Source organism: Heptranchias perlo, chromosome 5, assembly GCF_035084215.1.
Source record: "Heptranchias perlo isolate sHepPer1 chromosome 5, sHepPer1.hap1, whole genome shotgun sequence".
NCBI classification, from domain to species: domain Eukaryota; kingdom Metazoa; phylum Chordata; class Chondrichthyes; order Hexanchiformes; family Hexanchidae; genus Heptranchias; species Heptranchias perlo.
The window spans coordinates 87,979,732-87,999,054 of NC_090329.1; the positions used below are offsets into that span (position 1 = coordinate 87,979,732).

Here is a 19,323-nt window from a genome sequence, read left to right on the forward strand (position 1 = left end):
CTACCTAATAGCACTGTGGGAGAACCTTCACCACACGGACTATAGCAGTTCTAGAAGGAGGCTCATCACCACCTTCTCAAGGGTAATTAGGGATGGGCAATAAATGCTGGCTTTGCCAGCGACGCCCACATCCCATAAACGAATAAAAAAAAAGGGCCAGCCTCCCTGAGAGTTGCCATGATACTTTCATCCTGCAGCAGTCCAACATCTCCGAACTCTTCATACCTGGAAGGAGACTTAAGGGGTAGCTGTTAGGAGACAAAGGATACCCCCTTCAAACTTGACTGATAACAGCTATGAGGAACCCCACCAATGAACCCCAAGAGCAGTACAACGACAGCCATATGACAATCAGAAATGTTACCGAGCAAGCCATCGGCATGCTCAAAATGTACTTCAGATGCCTGGACAGGTCTGGAGGTGCCTCTCAGTACTCGCCAGTGAGGGTGTCCAGAATGACCAAGGTGTGCTGCGTTCTGCACAACATTGCACAGCAGCGAGTACTAGAGCTGGAGGAGGAACAAGGCGCTCATCACTCACCATCTGTTGATGTTCCAATGAAGAGGAGGGGGAACGAGGATGACGAGGAGAGTTTGGAGAGGAGTGCACCCTCCGACATGGACTCTCCATAGCTGTCCCTGCCACCACTCTCTGCTCATGCTCACTTAAGAACTGTGACTCACCAGTTGAAAACCCAACTAACTGGACCCATCGAAGTGCGAGTATTTGCGTTAGTTCCTGATAATATGTCCTGTGATGGTGCGTCCTCGGAAGGAATCAAATCCTCAGAGGAATCATCATCAGGAAAGTCGACGGATCTATGCATGAAGGCCCTGGAGGAGAGAAGAAAGGGATATGAATTAGTACTGGCAATGTAAAAATGTTGCCACTCAACATAATTACGCGTATCATATTTCACTTGTTGCTGAAATCAAGTCAACATGAGTTAGTCTTGTCTGAGATGTGGGTCAGAGATATTTAATTCTGTGAGCAGGCAGCTGCGAAGTCCCAGTCTCTCTATCTCCATTGGTCAGGGACACAGAGATGCCACTGATCTCCATGGCCTCTTCCTCTGTAGATGTCAGCTGCACTATCTGTGTTGAGCCACCTCCAATCCTCTCCTTCTCCCTTGTGTTTTGTGCTCCCTTCGCCTGAAACAGGGAAACAACAGACCTATGAGTGACTGTAAGGCATGTGTTCACCTGATGGATCCAGTGCATTCAGTGGAGGTGACTATCAGACAAATGCATCATGTTGCATAAGGATTGGGGTGAATGGCAGTGGTCGATGGATAAATGGGGAGATGAGGAAGTGCATAGAAAGTGAACAATGAGTGCTCTTGAAACTTAAGAGGCTGTGAGGAATGATGTGATGGAGTATGTTTGACAAGACAACATGAGGGGGATGGTGGTGGGGGTGTGCACTACAGGATGTAGGCAAATCTGCAACCGTACTCATCTTTCAAAGCAGCGAGAGCACAGCAAGAGTGGCAGGGATATAAAGGAGCAGTGACCTGAGGCCCGAGATGGCAGGGCAGGTGGTGTGTCATAACTGTTGCATGTGGAAGCTGGTGGAGAGCAGCGTGATTCCCGGCAACCACATCAGCAGTAAGTGTCTGCAACTCGAGGAACTCCGGCTCAGAGTTGTTGAGCTGGAGTCTGAGTTGCAGACATTGCAATGCATCAGGGAGGGAGAGAGTTATCTGGACACTTTGATCCAGGATGCAGCCACATCGCTTAGATTAGGTAGTAGTTTAGATTTGGTCAGTGGTCAGGGACAGGAGGATGTGACTATGAGTCAGGCAGGTCTGGGGACCCAGGATCTAGTGATGGAGGAGCCACAGCCTTTGACCTTGTCCAACAGGTACGAGGTGCTTGTTACCTGTATGGATGAGAACAAAGATTGCAGGGAGGATGGGCAAACTGACCACGGCACCATGGTACAGGAGGCCATTCAAGTGGGGGGTGTAAAAAGGAATGTGGTAGTGTTAGGGGATAGTTTAGTCAGGGGGATAGATACTGTTCCCTGCAGCCACGATCGGGATCCCAAAGGCTGTGTTGCCTGCCCGTGCCAGGCTTAAGGACATCTTCTTGAGGCTGGAAAAGAACTCAGAGCATGAGGGGAAGGATCCAGTTGTCATGGTCCACGTAGGGACCAACGAAATAGGTAGAACTAGGAACGAGGTTCTGCTGAGTGTGTTTGAGGAGCAAGGGTCCAAATTAATAAGCAGAATCTCAAAGGTAATAATCTCTGGAAAACTACCTGAGCCATGTGCAAATTGGCATAGGGACAAACAGATTAGATGGTTAAATGCATGGCTCAAAGAGTGGTGTGGGAGACAAGGGTTTCGATTCATGAGGCACTGGCACCAGTACTGGGGAAAGAGGGATCTGTTCCATCGGGACAGGCTCCACTTAAACCGGGCTGGGACCAGTGTCCTGGCAAATTGAATAACTAGGACTGCAGACAGGGCTTTAAACTAAAAAAGTGCTGGGAGGGGTCAGGTGAGTGGAAATTTATAAATCTAATGAGAAAAGTCAAGGCCATAGAGCAGTGTAGTGATTTGGGTAAAGATAGGTAGAGTGTGACAGGAAGGGACAGAGAATTTAACAGTAATAGTATATCAGTGCATAAGGTCAAATCAGGGAAAAATAGTAAAAAGTTAAAATTAAAGATGCTTTATCTGAAGGCGTGGGAAGCAATCGTAACAAGATAGATGAATTAATGGCACAAATAGAGATAAATGGGTTTGATCTAGTAGCCATTACTGAGACGTGTTTGCAAGGTGACCAAGATTGGGTAATAAATATTCCCGGGTACTTGACTTTTCAAAAAGACAAACAAAATGGAAAAGGAGGGGGTAGCCCTGATAATGAAGGATGAGATAAGGGCACTAGTGAGAAAGTATCTTGGCTCGGAAAATCAGGAAGTAGAATCAGAATGGGTGGAGATAAGAAATAACGAGGCGCAGAAAACACTGGTGGGAGTAGTTTATAGGCCCCCTAACAGTAGTTATACTGTTGGACAGAGTATTAATCAAGAAATAAGAGGAGCTTGTAACAAAGGTAATGCAATAATCGTGGGGTCTTAGATCTTCATATAGACTGGGCAAATCAAATTGGCAAAAGTAGTTTGGAGGACGAGTTCATGGAATACATTCGAGACAGTTTCCTAGAACAATACATCATGGAAACAACCAGAGAACAGGTTATTTTAGATCTTGTCTTGTGTAATGAGACAGGGTTAATTAGTAATCTTATAGTAAGGGATCCTCTGGGGAAGAGTGATCATAATATGATAGAATTTCACATTGCTTTCAAGAGTGACGTACTTCAGTCCGAAAGTAGAGACTTAAATTTAAACAGAGCCAATTATATAGGTATGAGGGGCGAGTTGGCTTAGGTAGATTGGGAAATTAGATTAAAAGATATGATGGAAGATAAGCAATGGCGAACATTTAACAAAATATTTCATAATTCTCAACGAACATACATTCCATTGAGAAATAAGAACTCCATGGGAAAAGTGATCCATCCGTGGCTAACTAAAGAAGTTAAGGATAGTATTAGATTAAAAGAAGAGGCTTATAATGTTGCCAAAAAGTGTAGTAAGCCTGAGGATTGGGACAGTTTTAGAAACCTGCAAAGGATGACCAAAACATTAATGAAAAGGGAGAGAATAGAATATGAGAGTAAACAAGCAAGAAATATAAAAACAGATTGTAAGAGTTTCTACAAGTATGTAAAAAGGAAGAGATTAGCGAAAGTAAACTTGGGTCCCTTAGAGGCAGAGACTGGAGAAATTATAATGGGGAATAGGGAAATGGCAGAGACATTAAACAAATATTTTGTATCTGTCTTCACAGTAGAAGACACAAAAAACATACCGGAAATAGTGGGGTACCAAAGGTCTAATGACAGTGAGGAGCTTAAAGTAATCAATATTAGTTTTAAAAAAGTACTGGAGAAATTAATGGGACTAAAAGCTGACAATTCCACTGGACCTGATGGCCTACATCCTAGGGTTCTAAAAGAGGTGACTGCAGAGATAGTGGGTGCATTGGTTCTGATCTTCCAAAATTCCCTAGATTCTAGAATAGCCCTAGTGGATTGGAAAGTAGCAAATGTAACCCCATTATTCAAGAAAGGAGAGAGAGAGAGAAAACAGGGAACTACAGGCCAGTTAGCCTGACATCAGCTGTCGGGAAAATGCTGGAATCCATTATTAAGGACGTGGTAACAGAGTACTTAGAAAATCATAATATGATTAGGTAGAGTCAAAATAGTTTTATGAAAGGGCAATCATGTTTGACAAACCTATTAGAGTTTTTTGAGGATGTAACTAGCAGGGTAGATAAAGGGGAATCAGTGGATGTAGTATATTTGGATTTTCAAAAGGCATTCGATAAGGTGCCACACGAAAGATTGTTACACAAGATAAGGGCTCATGGGGTTGGGGGTAATAAGATAGCATGGATAGAGGATTGGTTAATGGACAGAAAACAGAGTAGGAACAAACAGGTCATTTTCAGGTTGGCAGGCTGTAACTAGTGGGGTGCGACAAGGATCGGTGCTTGGGCCTCAGCTTATATTAATGACTTAGATGAAGGGACCGAGTGTAATGTATCCAAGTTTGCCTTTGATACATAGCTAGGTGGGAACGTAAGCTGTGAGGAGGACACAAAGAGTGTGTAAAGGGATAGCGACAGGTTAAGTGAGTGGGCAAGAAGGTGGCAGATGGAGTATAATGCTGGGAAATGTGAGGTTTTTCACTTTGGTAGGAAGAATAGAAAAAAAGAATATTTTTTAAATGGTGAGAAACTATTAAATGTTGGTGTTCAGAGGGATTTGGGTGTCCTTGTAGACCAAACACAGAAAGTTAACGATCAGCTAGAGCAAGCAATTAAACATAGAAACATAGAAAATAGGAGCAGGAGTAGGCCATTCGGCCCTTCGAGCCTGCTCCGTCATTCATAATGATCATGGCTGATCCTCTATCTCAATACCATATTCCTGCTCTCTCCCCATACCCCTTGATGCCTTTTGTGTCTAGAAATCTATCTATCTCCTTCTTAAATATATTCAGTGACTTGGCCTCCATAGCCTTCTGTGGTAGAGAATTCCACAGGTTCACCACCCTCTGAGTGAAGAAATTTCTCCTCATCTCAGTCCTAAATGTCCTACCCCATATGCTGAGACTGTGACCCCTCGTTCTGGACTTCCCCCAGCCAGGGGAAACATCCTCCCTGCATCCAGTCTGTCTAGCCCTGTTAGAATTTTATATGTTTCAATGAGATCCCCTCTCATTCTTCTAAACTCGAGTGAATACAAGCTGAGTCGACCCAATCTCTCCTCATACGACAGTTCTGCCATTCCATGAATCAGTGTGGTGAACCTTCACTGCACTCCCTCTATGGCAAGAATATCCTTTCTTAGGTAAGGAGGCCAAAACTGCACACAATACTCCAGATATGGTCTCACCAAGGCCCTGTATAACTGCAGTAAGACATCCTTGCTCCTGTACTCAAATCCTCTTGCAATGAAGGCCAACATACCATTTACCTTCCTAACTGCTTGCTGCACTTGCATGTTTGCTTTCAGTGACTGGTGTACAAGGACACCCAGGTCCCTTTGTACATCAACATTCCCCAATCTATCACCATTTAAATAATACTCTGCCTTTCTGTTTTTCCTTCTGAAGTGGATAACTTCACATTTATTCATGTTATACTGCATTTGCCATGTATTTGCCCACTCACTCAACTTGTCTAAATCGCCTTGAAGCCTCTTTGCATCCTCCTCACAACCCACGATCCCACCTAGTTTTGTGTCGTCAGCAAACTTGGAAATATTACATTTGGTTCCCTCATCCAAATTATTGATATATATTGTAAATAGCTGGGGCCCAAGCACTGATCCCTGCGGTACCCCACTAGTCACCGCCTGCCACCCCGAAAAAGACTCATTTATTCCTACTCTCTGTTTCCTGTCTGTTAACCAATTTTCAATCCATGCCAGTATATTACCCCCAATCCCATGTGCTTTAATTTTGCACACTAACCTCTTATGTGGGACTTTATCAAAGGCCTCCTGAAAATCCAAATAAACCACATCCACTGGTTCTCCTTTATCTATTCTACCAGTTACATCCTCAAAAAATTCCAGTAGTTTGTCAAACATGATTTCCCTTTCATAAATCCACATTGACTTTGGTCTAATCCCGTTGATATTTTCTAAGTGTCCTGTTATCACAACCTTTATAATAGACTCTATCATTTTCCCTACCACTGATGTTAGTTCCCTGTTTTCTCTCTCCCTCCTTTTTTAAATAGTGGGGTTACATTTGCAACACTCCAATCTGCAGGAACTGTTCCATAATCTATAGAATTTTGGAAGATAACAACCACTGCGTCCATTATTTCCATGGCTACCTCTTTTAGTACTCTGGGATGCAGATTATCAGGCCCTGGGGATTTATCGGCTTTCAGTCCCATTAATTTCTCCAGCACTATTTTTTTACTAATACAAATTTCCTTTAATTCCTCCTTCTCACTGGTCCCTTGGTTCCCTAGCATTTCTGGGAAGTTTTTTTGTGTCCTCTTCCATGAAGTATTTGTTTAATTGCTCTGCCATTTCCTTGTTCCCCATTATAAATTCTCCCGTTTCTGATTGTAAGACATTTGTCTTCACTAATCTTTTTCTTTTTACATACTTGTAGAAGCTTTTACAGTCTGCTTTTAGTTCCTTGCAAGTTTACTCTCATACTCTATTTTTCCTCTCTTAATCAATCTCTTGGTCCTTTTTTGCTGAATTCTAAACTGCTCCCAATTCTCAGGCTTGCTACTTTTTCTGACAACTTTATATGACTCCTCTTTGGATCTAATACTATCCTTAATTTCTTTTGTTAGCCATGGTTGGGCCACTTTTCCTTTTGTGTTTTTGCGCCAGGAAGGAATGTATAATTGTTGCAATTCATGCATTCGTTCCTTAAATGTTAGCCATTGCCTATCCACCGTCATGCCTTTTAATGAAGCTTTCCAATCTATCTTAGACAACTCACTCCTCATACCTTCGTAGTTTCCTTTGTTTTTATTTAGGATCCTAGTTTCGGATTGGACTACTTCACTTTCCATCTTAATGAAGAATTCTATCATGTTGTGGTCACTCTTCCCTAAAGGACTCCGCACAACAAGATTATTACTTAACCCCTTCTCATTGCACAATACCCAATCTAGGATAGCCTGTTCCCTGGTTGGCTCCTCAACATACTGGTCAAAAAAAAATCTCGTACACACTCCAGGAATTCATCCTCCACAGTATTATTGCTAATTTGGTTTCGCCAGTCTATATGTAGATTAAAGTCACCCATGATTACTGTAGTACCCTTGTTACATGCATCCCTAATTTCCTGTTTGATGCCATCCCCTACATTACCACTACTGTTTGGAGGCCTATAGACAACTCCCACCAGTGTTTTCTGCCCCTTGGTGCTTCTTAACTCCACCCAGACTGATTCTACATCTTGATTTTCTGAGCCAATATCCCTTCTCACTATTGCTCTGATTTCATCCTTTACTAACAACACCACCCAGCTCCTTTTCCTTTTTGCCTGTCCTTCCTAAATATTAAATACCCTTGGATATTCAGCTCCCAGCCTTGGTCATCCTGAAGCCATGTTTCTGTAATTGCAATTATATCATATGCATTTACATCTATTTGCGCTGTTAATTTGTCTACCTTATTATGAATGCTTCGTGCATTCAGCTACAGTGCCTTTAGATTTGTCTTTTTAACATTTTTAGACATCTTATCATTTTTTTGTACTATGGCGCTATTTGTTGTCTAGGAAGGCAAATCGTATGTTTGCCTTTATTGCAAGGGGGTTGGAGTACAAGAGTAAGGAAGTCTTGCTGCAATTATACAGGATTTTGGTGAGACCACACCTGGAGTACTGTATACAGTTTTGGTCTCCTCACCTAAGAAAGGCTATACTTGCCTTAGATGCGATGCAACAATGTTTCACTAGATTGATTCCTGGGATGAGAGGGTTGTCCTATGAGGAGAGATTGAGTAGAATGGACCTATACTCCCTGGAGTTTAGAAGAATGAGAGGTGATCTCATTAAAACATATAAGATTCTGAGACAGCTTGACATGGTAGATGCTGAGAGGCTGTTTCTCCTGGCTGGAGAGTCTAGATCTAGGGGTATAGTCTCAGGATAAGGTTCAGCTATTTAGGACTGAGATGAGGAGAAATTTCTTCACTCAGAGGGTTGTGAAGCTTTGGAATTCTCTACCCCAGAGGGTTGTGGATGCTCAATCGTTGAGTATATTCAAGGGGGAGATCAATAAATTTTTGGACTCTAAGGGAATCCAGGGATTTGGAGATCGGGCAGGAAATTGGAGTTGAGGTCAAAGATCAGTCATGATCTTATTGAATGATGGAGCAGGCTCGAGGAGCCGTATGGCCTACTTCTGCTCCTAGTTCATCTGTTTCCCTTAGCAGTTCGGTCAATAACCAAGGGGCATAGATTTAAAGTAGTTGGCAGAAGGATTAGAGGGGAGATGAGGAAAATTTTTTTTCACCCAGAGGGTGGTGGGGGTCTGGAACTCGCTACCTGAAAGGGTGATAGAAGCAGAAACCCTCATCACATTTAAAAGGTGCTTAGATATGCACTTGAAGTGCCATAACCTACTAGGCTACGGACCAAGTGCTGGAAAGTGGGATTAGGCTGGGTAGTTCAATTTGACTGGCACAGAAACAATGACCTCCTTCTCTGCCGCAAATTTTCCATGTTTCTATTTTCTATGCTTTATGTTCTTATGTTCTTTCCTGACCTGCTTAGGTCATTAAAGAGCTTCCTGTATTGAATCCAGGTAAGAGGAACAATACTCCTGCTGTTGACCTCCTCAGCCACCTCCAACCACGCCTTCTTGGTAACAGCAGCAAGTTTCTTCTTCCCATTGCTGGGGAAGATTATCTCCTTCCTGCTCCTTACTGCACCCAGCAGTACAACTGGTGAGGCATCATTAAACCGGGGTGCAGCCTTTGACCATCCTGAGTCCATGTTTAAACATTGCCGCCTCTTTACAGGACCTCCCAACTCCTCCAAATTCCATCTTTGAATGGCCCTTTCAATAGTCGAGTTGAGATCGCGTTATGTGGTTTCACATCACGCCCATTGTCGCACATTGGAGATGCAAAACCAACATGCTGAAACTTCTTCCAGGTCTCCGCGCCCGCTATCGCTCCCCCTCACTCAGAACCCACCTTTGGGTTATTATCGGGCCCAAAGTGTTCATCTGCAAGCATTACTGTTACATTTTGCGATTTTGTTGACCATTGTTCCACAGAAAGGATTTGGAATGCTGGGATTTTAAAAACAAAGTGAATTCAAAGAAGTGTAAAAAAAAGCTGGCACGGTTAGTAATTGAGATCCTAGTATGTTAGCTTTGATGTCGTTTCCCCATAGACCATAAATAAGCAATCCGTTAGTCTGTCCCAGCAATTGAAAAAAAACACCTCACATCCATTGTATTGTTGAATTGGAAAGTCTTTGAACATTTTTTGACTGTGAACAGAGGGAGAGTGACAGGGACTGGGACATAGGTTAACAAAGAAGCTTTTTGGAAGCAGGATGTTGCATAAGCTGTCAGTTTTTTTTACAAGAAAACTGCAAGGGCTTTCACAGAGACTACGAAGTCAGAAATGCTGGAGAAACAGTTAGAAGTCACTTTGTTTAAGTAAAGTAAAAATGACCACTAATGTGGAAAAATATGATGTGTTCTTTATTTTGTATCATTATGTGAAGATAAGTCATATTGTTTGTATTAAATGAGTCCAGTCATAACTGCTGTTTGCCTTATTGTGAAATAAAGCAGCTTATCAAAACATATTGGACTTCATCTCAAAAGGTCTTTACTCCATCTACCAGTGGAGAGTTTGAAGAGGGAAACATGCTAAAGATATGAATATCTGGTCCAGATCACAAGAGGATGCTATTGCTACATCCCTGGTAACTCTGTCATTAAAGTAGATATAAGACAATGTGAGTGAACTCCTATAAAAAGTAAGACGCTTAGCCCAATTACAGGTGAGACTGATGCCACCGAACCCAAGAAGATATCTCTGCAGTCTGACTATGCAACTTCTGATGAAGGGTCACAACCAGAGTGTTAACCTTTTTGTATTAGGTGCTGACCAACCTCTGGTTAATTTCCGGATTGTTTACTGTAATTATTTTAAACATTTTTCTTTTTAACCTCACCAAACAACTAACCTCCAGGTATCACCTTTTTAACCTCACCAAACAACTGACCTCCAAGTATCATGCCACATTGAAGAAACCCCTTGATGAAGAGTTTATGGGCAACCCAAATTCCAGGAAAGTCAGACTTGCATTTATTTAGTGCCTTTCACAACTCAGGACATCCCAAAGCACTTTACAGCCAAATAAGTACTTTTGAAGTGTAGTCACTGTTGTAATGTAGGAAGCACGGCAGCCAATTTGTGCAGAGCAAGCTCCCACAAACAGCAACGTGATAATGACCAGATAATCTGTTCTGATGATGTTGATTGAGGGATAAAATATTGGCTAGGATATTAGGAAGAACTCTCCTGTTTCCCTTTGAAATAGTGCCATGGGATCTTTTACAGCCTCCTGAAATGGCAGGCAGAGCCTCAGTTTAACATAGCATCCAGATTATCTCTGAAAATGTAGCACTCCCTCAATACTGCACCAAAGTATCAGCATAGATTCTGTGCCCAAGTCCCTGGAGTGGGACTTGAACCCAAAACCTTCTGATTTAGAGGCAAAGCATGCTACCAACTGAGCCACAACAGGAGCAAGGCTCTCTAAGAACTCTGCTGCTGCATTGCCTCACTAGCCACGACAGAGCATTTGCATTGCGCCAGACAGTGTGACTGTTCCACTGTGAACCTTTACAATGCCTTTTTCTTAATCTTAGCTTTTATTATAACTAGGATTAAAAATGATAAAATTATTGCTAGTTGCTACATTATGATACAAATTATATCATTGTGCTGTTAATTATCCTGATAGATAAATTATATTGCAAGACAACTTACTGAATGAGAATGTTCTTTTAAGTCAGAGAAGTCATTTTCTGACTTGCTTCTCCTGGCCGGGAGGTTTGCTTCCTGGAAGTGCACGTGCACATTGTGCATAATTTTCGAAACATTTATATTAATGGTTAGGGATTCATAAGCAGCGCTTGCCTGAATTTCTGATATGCACTCCTGGTAGGCGAGGGTTTTCATTGGGGCTGCAAAGTCTGAAAATTGCCCCTCCGATGTTATTCTTGGGCTACTTATTCTTGCCTCTCCAGTGAATGCATACCTAGAATCGTAGAATCATAGAAAGGTTATAGCACAGAAGGAGGCCATTTGGCCCATTGAGTCCACGCCGGCTCTATGTTGTCTCATACCTTGTCTTGATATGATTCGAAATCACAAGCAGTCTGATGGTGAGAGTAACTGTACATTGTTTACATTCATGATTAATAAATAAGAACATAAGAACATAAGAAATAGGAGCAAGAGTAGGCCAATCGGCCCCTCGAGACTGCTCCGCCATTCAATAAGATCATGGCTGATCTGATCCTAACCTCAAATCAAAATTCATGTCCAATTTCCTGCCCGCTCCCTGTAACCCCTAATTCCCTTTACTTCTAGGAAACTGTCTATTTCTGTTTTAAATTTATTTAATGATGTAGCTTCCACAGCTTCCTGGGGCAGCAAATTCCACAGACCTACTACCCTCTGAGTGAAGAAGTTTCTCCTCATCTCACTTTTGAAAGAGCAGCCCCTTATTCTAAGATTATGCCCCCTAGTTCTAGTTTCACCCATCCTTGGGAACATCCTTACCACATCCACCCGATCAAGCCCCTTCACAATCTTATATGTTTCAATAAGATCGCCTCTCATTCTTCTGAACTCCAATGAGTAGAGTCCCAATCTACTCAACCTCTCCTCATATGTCCGCCCCCTCATCCCCGGGATTAACCGAGTGAACCTTCTTTGTACTGCCTCGAGAGCAAGTATGTCTTTTCTTAAGTATGGACACCAAAACTGTATGCAGTATTCCAGGTGTGGTCTCACCAATACCTTATATAACTGCAGCAATACCTCCCTGTTTTTATATTCTATCCCCCTAGCAATAAAAGCCAACATTCCGTTGGCCTTCTTGATCACCTGCTGCACCTGCATACTAACTTTTTGATTTTCTTGCACTAGGACCCCCAGATCCCTTTGTACTGCAGTACTTTCCAGTTTCTTGCCATTAAGATAATAACTTGCTGTCTGATTTTTCCTGCCAAAGTGCATAACCTCACATTTTCCAATATTGTATTGCATCTGCCAAATCTCCACCCACTCACCCAGCCTGTCTATATCCCCCTGTAGGTTTTTTATGTCCTCCTCACTCTCCACTTTCCCTCCCATCTTTGTATCATCTGCAAACTTTGATATGTTACACTCGGTCCCCTCCTCCAAATCGTTAATATAGATTGTAAAGAGTTGGGGACCCAGCACCGACCCCTGCGGAACACCACTGGCTACTGGTTGCCAGTCCGAGAATGAACCATTTATCCCAACTCTCTGCTTCCTGTTAGATAACAAAGCTGTGTATATTCTAAAATAGGAAGAAAAATGCAATTGTCTGTAAGGATCCAGAATTAATGCATGGCCGTTTGGTAATTCATAGAATCATAGAATGGTTACAACACTGAAGGAGGTCATTTGGCCCATCGAGCCCGTGCCGGATGCATAAGTATCTCCCAGGGTATGGGTACATTATGTCATATACTGTGTGCAAAGGTGTCTTACTTGTCACGACCATTTGTAGCCTAACAAGGAACAAGGATCATGTACTGTGCCTGCATGAGGTGGGAGGCTTGAAATCTTCCTGTGGCATTACTGGTTGCTATTAAGCGCTACTGTGGGATCTGGTAACTGTATTTCTAGTGCTCACCCCTCACTAATTGCCAGACAATAGTGTGCAGGGGTACATAGAGGCCAAGCCAATTGTCAACCAGCAAATTTTGTAATGCTGCATGGCAGCATGCCTGCAGAAATGCAAAAAAAAGACAATATTAGACGTGCTGGTATGCCAGTGTCCTGATAGTTTGTTGTGATGGACCAACTTTGCTTACTAGAAACAATGGAAACATGAATAGTGAAGGAAAGGAATTGATGTTAATGACTGATTGTCCTGGCCTGTACTGACAATCTTCCAGTATGTGAAATATGGAATTCCTAATACCCACAATTCAGCTGTTCCCAAAACGAGATGCAATGAAATTCCTGTTGCAGTAAAACTTCTTACAGTGGAACAGAGATAAGGAGTGAAAAATGAAGAAATCTGAAAGATTATTTAAATGGCTATCATTGCCAGTAAAAAATTATATTTTTTCTCTGTTATGTACAAAATAATTAATTATATTACAATGAATTCATCACAAAATATTTTTTGAAATCACCACATCATCTCCTAATCAATTGAGCCTAACAGTTTCATGGTTATTACATGTTTAAACATGTTGCATTAATCCCATTTTTGTATTACTGGATATGAAGTATTTTCTGAATGACATTCACACATATTTTGATGTGTAATAGTTTACATTTTAATGTGGGGAGGAAGAAAATGGTACAGTATTGCTAGATAGTAAATCACAGAAATAAAGGAATATGAGCCAGTTAATAGTTTAATTGCTATAAGTAATGTTTCCTGAGGCTTTAAAAAAAGTTTCTATTAAATATCCGAGTGCCCTGGATTGGATCAGAATTGGATATTAAACTGTTCATGATGTTTTACTAAATCTTCAGCTAACTGTGCAAACACTATAGGGATAATGTTCTAAGCGTCGGCTGCTGAGAACACATATTGGACATTCTAGCAGTGCTGCGTATGATTTTATGACCTTGTATTTCGAAAATCATCCACAGCATGCACCTGAATTTCGATATTTGCTGCCAGCGAGGAAGGCTTCTCGCCGGGAGGCACGAAGGTGGAAAATTACCTCTTATGTACAAGGGAAATTAAGTACCATGGAAAGAAAATCAGCTAGCATGTTGTTCTTGGGTATTGCAAAATAGTATTTTGTATATAATAGTTAGAAACGAAGCTTCACACCAAACACAATATATGACAGTGTGCTTTCAAACTCTGCTCTAGGTGCACAACCTCACTTAACAAGACCTCAGATTGGACAATCAGTCAAGGAGGTCATATTCCATGTCCCCATTCACCAAGACTCCACACTGATAATGGAGACATTTAAAATTTACTTCTTGATCTTGCGTTCCAATAATATTTTGATGACTATCCTCTAGTTAGGACCTAGAACGCATGAGCATAGACATAAGATTAAGTGTAAGAGATTTAGGAGCGAGAGCAGGAGAAACCTTTTTACACAGAAGGTTGTGAGGCTGTGGAATGCACTACCAGAGTTAGTGATTGAAGCAGACATTTAAGAATAGGGTAGATTGAAGGAAAGGGGAGCAATGGGATATGAGGACAGGGTGGGCACATGTGATTCGTATTACTACTCGGGTGGAAGATAAATAAAAATACAGACCGGTTGGGCCAAACAGCTGGTTTCCGTGTTTTAGTTTCTATGTTATTCTACGTTAAGGACCTAAACTTTTAGACTTGACCTTTATGTATTGAATGACAATTGTAAACTGAAGTTGTCAATTGACCTCAGAAATTGAATTTTCAGTTCTACATTACATTCGTGTCTTCATGCTGCTTTACATCACTGGTCCATGTTAAACAAAAGAAATAATAGGCTGGATTTTCCACCACTATACTGTCCAAAATCAGCAGAGTAAAATAAAGGAAAATTGGGCAGGGAGGCCTACTGCAATTCTCCCAGCGCAAACTGGATTTTCATCCCTTGTTCCATCAGGACAGGCCGTTGGCCACTCTTTTACCACCCCACTGCTTATAAATGATGGTGGATAGACAGGGCCCTCCAACCCAGCCAATTTCCCTGCATTCCACTGCTGACACCACTGATCCCAGGGACTGCCAGGAGAGGAATGGTAGTAGCTCCTGGGGCAGCAACAGAATGCCTGCTGATAAAAGAAAGACTTGAATTTATATAGCATCTTTCATGACTTCTGTGCATCCCAAAGCACTTTACAAGGAATGAAGTACTTTTGAAGCGTAGTCACAGTTGTCATGTAGGAAACGCGGTCGCCAATTTGTGCACAGCAAGGTCCCACAGACAGCAATGTGATAATGACCAGATATTCAGTTTTAGTGATGTTGGTTGAGGGATAAATATTGGCCAGGACACTGGGGAGAACTCCCCTGCTCTTCTTCAAAATAGTGCCATGGGATCTTTTACGTCTACCTGGTTTAACATCTCATCCAAAAGACAGCACCTCCAACAGTGCAGCACTGGAGTCTGTTCTTCAGTCTCTGGAGTGGGACTTGAACCCACAACCTTCGAACTCAAGCAGGTGAGAGTGCTACCAGTAAGCCACAATTGACACCTTTGTTGGTAATATCCTTTTTGGAAATAACCTAATCTTGCAAACATGGCAAGATAAGCAAATTAACAGTAATGAAGAAAATAATGGCACTAAAGAGTGACAAATCCCCAGGACCAGATGGTTTCAGTCCCAGGGTTTTAAAGGAAGTAGGTGAAAACATTGCAAAAGCCCTAACTATAATCTTCCAAAGTTCTCTCGGTTCACGAACCCTTCCTTTAGATTAGAAAATTACACATGTCACTCCGCTATTTAAGAAAGGTGAGAGAGGGAAACCAGGGAATTATAGACCGGTTAACCTAACATCTGTTGTCGAGAAATTACTAGAGTCTATAATTAAGGATAGAGTGACTGAACACCTTGAAAATTTTCAAGTGATCAGAGAGAGCCAGCATGGATTTGTAAAGGGTAGGTCATGCCTAACGAACCTGATTGAATTTTTTGAAGAGGTGACTAAAGTAGTGGACAGGGGAATGTCTATGAATGTTGCTTATATAGACTTCCAGAGGACATTCGATAAAGTCCATAAGAGACTGTTAGCTAAAGTTGAAGCTTATGGAATTGAGGGCAAATTATTGACCTGGTTAGGAAATTGGCTGAGCGGCAGGTGATAGAGAGTAGGGATAATGGGCAGGTACTCAAATTGGCAGGATGTGACTAGTGGTGTCCCACAGGGAATCTGAGTTGGGGCCTCAACTATTCACTGTATTTATTAACGACTTAGATGACGGGATAGAGAGCCACATATCCAAATTTGCAGATGACACAAAGATAGGCAGCATTGTAAACAGTGTGGATGAAAGCATAAAATTACAGAGAGATAGTAATAAATTAAGTGAATGGACAAAACTGTGGCAAATAGATTTCAATGAAGGCAAGTGTGAGGTCACCCACTTTGGACTCAAAAAGGATAGATCAGAGTACTTTCTAAATGGTGAAAAGCTCAAAACAGTGGAGGTTCGAAGAGACTTAGGAGTCCATGTATGTAGATCATTAAAATGTCATGGCCATGTACAGAAAATAATCAAGAAGGCTAATGGAACGCTGGCCTTTTTTTCGAGAAGACTAGAATACAAGGGGGTAGAAGGTAAGCTACAGCTAATCAAAGCCCTGATTAGACCACACCTGGAGAACTGTGTTCAGTTCTGGGCACCGCACCATAGGAAGGATATATTGGCATTGGAGGGAGTGCAACGTAGATTTACTAGAATGATACCTGGACTCCAAGGGTTAAATTAAGAGGAGAGATTACACAAACTAGGGTTGTATTCCCTGGAATTTAGAAGACTAAGGGGTGATTTGATCGAAGTTTTCAAGATATTAACGACTTAGATGACGGCATAGAAAGTCTCATATCTAAGTTTGCCGATGACACAAAGATTGGTGGCATTGTAAGCAGTGTAAATGAAAACATAAAATTACAAAGCGATATTGATAGATTAGGTGAATGGGCAAAACTGTGGCAAATGGAATTCAATGTAGACAAATGTGAGGTCATCCACTTTGGATCAAAAAAGGATAGAACAGGGTACTTTCTAAATGGTAAAAAGTTAAAAACAGTGGATGTCCAAAGGGACTTAGGGGTTCAGGTACATAGATCATTGAAGTGTCATGAACAGGTGCAGAAAATAATCAAGAAGGCAAATGGAATGCTGGCCTTTATATCTAGAGGACTAGAGTACAAGGGGGCAGAAGTTATGCTGCAGCTATACAAAACCCTGGTTAGACCGCACCTGGAGTACTGTGAGCAGTTCTGGGCACCGCACCTTCAGAAGGACATATTGGCCTTGGAGGGAGTGCAGCGTAGGTTTACTAGAATAATACCCGGACTTCAAGGGTTAAGTTACGAGGAGAGATTACACAAATTGGGGTTGTATTCTCTCGAGTTTCGAAGGTTAAGGGGTGATCTGATCAAAGTTTATAAGATATTAAGGGGAACAGATAGGGTGGATAGAGAGAAACTATTTCCGCTGGTTGGGGATTTTAGGAGTAGGGGGCACAGTCTAAAAATTAGAGCCTGACCTTTCAGGAGCGAGATTAGAAAACATTTCTACACACAAAAGGATGTATAAGTTTGGAACTCTCTTCTACAAACGGCAATTGATACTAGCTCAATTGCTAAATTTAAATCTGAGATAGATAGCTTTTTGGTAACCAAAGGTATTAAGGGATATGGGCCAAAGGCAGGTATATGGAGTTAGATCACAGATCAGCCATGATCTTTTCAAATGGCGGAGCAGGCACGAGGGGCTGAATGGCCTACTCCTGTTCCTATGTTCCTATGTAACTGATAGGGTAGATAGAAACTATTTCTGCTGGTTGGGGAGTCTAGGACTAGAGGACAGAGCCTAAAAATTAGAGCCAGGACCTTCAGGAGTGAAGTTAAGAAACACTTCTACACGCAAAGGGTGGTAGAAGTTTGGAACTCTCCTCCGCAAATGGCAGTTGATGCTAGTTCAATTGTTAATTTTAAATCATAGATTGATGGATTTTTGTTAACCAAAGGTATTAAGGGATATGGGGCGAAGGCAGATATATGGAGTTAGGTCACAGATCAGCCATGATTTCATTGAATGGTGGAACAGGTTCAAGGGCTCCTGTTCCTATCTTCCTAGTACTGGCATGCTTTGCACATGAGCTGTGGTCCTGCTGCTACTTCAATGGGACTGCAAAATTACCTGCTCTCGTATGTACATCATTGAATGGGTTGTGAGATGCGAGTGTGGTCTGACTGGGTGTAATTCTTTTCAGGTTTGTTTTACATTGTGAATAATTTTACAGCTGGAATGTTCTGGCTTTCTACTGTAGTTAGCACAGGATTTGGAAAGCATCAAAAATTGACTGAATGACAATCACAAAATCATAGCTCAGGAGAAATTGGACTAAGAGCATAGGATACTAGTCAGAGGTTCTCAGCAATTTATGTGAAATATATGTTGCATATATAACAAGGTGATTGTTTAAATTAGGCTTGTAGCTTGGGCAGTACTTGCTTGGTCAAGTTTTCCTTTGTTAAGAATCATTAAAATGGTACTGCCTTATCCTGGGTGTTTGAATGAGTATCTCAGAAAATAAGTAATCTCTGTGGGTACTGATAACAGTTCAGAAGCCAAAAGAATAGTTCAACTAGCAACCTGTTGTGTTGAAAAAAGCACTGCAAATAGAGAACAAACTGACCTGAGAACTTTCATCTTCCTTATGATGCCTTTGGGTACCAAATGTTGGAAGATAATTTCGCTATTCACCCTCTGATTATTCAGAAGAACTGAACCATTAATTGTTCTGAAAACTGCATTTAAAAAACATTTACACATTCATGCTAACAAACATCAGGCTTTGGTGTTGTAAGTTACATAATTTTTGAAAGCATATTGCCTGTATTTTTGAAGAAATTAAACTTGGAAGTATTTTGTCATTTCTGGTAAATGGCTAATTATTCTTTCCTTGCTTCCACAGGGCAGATGGTTAACAACTTGAGAACACGCAAAGAATGTGCAGTGATGTTGTGAGCACCTTGATTGAAATGCATTAGTGCTGTTTTCCTAATTCACATGCAGTAACTAATAAAGAAACTCTGGATTTCATCTGCTGATGCCTTTGGGGTTTCTTGTAGATTATTGACCAAGAATGAGTATGAGACACACAACTGGGAAGAATGAGATACACAGTAGGCTATAAATTGGGCTACGTAGCGCTCATTTTGTAGGCGCTACGCGGCCTCTTAAGCACCCAAAATGGCGTCCAGAATATGCGGGCACACTTCCAGCGTGATGTGCGGCGGACGCCATCTTGGTGAAGGCAT

At 41.7% G+C, this 19,323-nt stretch overlaps 1 protein-coding gene across 1 annotated transcript in view; it reads left to right on the forward strand.

Annotated features, from left to right (window-relative positions):
• The window catches only part of LOC137322176 (PC3-like endoprotease variant B), a 633,356-nt gene extending 614,301 nt beyond the window's left edge, over positions 1-19,055 (forward strand). The window contains exon 14 of the mRNA XM_067985291.1: positions 18,978-19,055. The gene's annotated coding sequence lies outside the window, so the exon portion shown is untranslated. The remainder of the gene's footprint in view (positions 1-18,977) is intronic.
• The last annotated feature ends 268 nt before the right edge of the window (positions 19,056-19,323 follow it).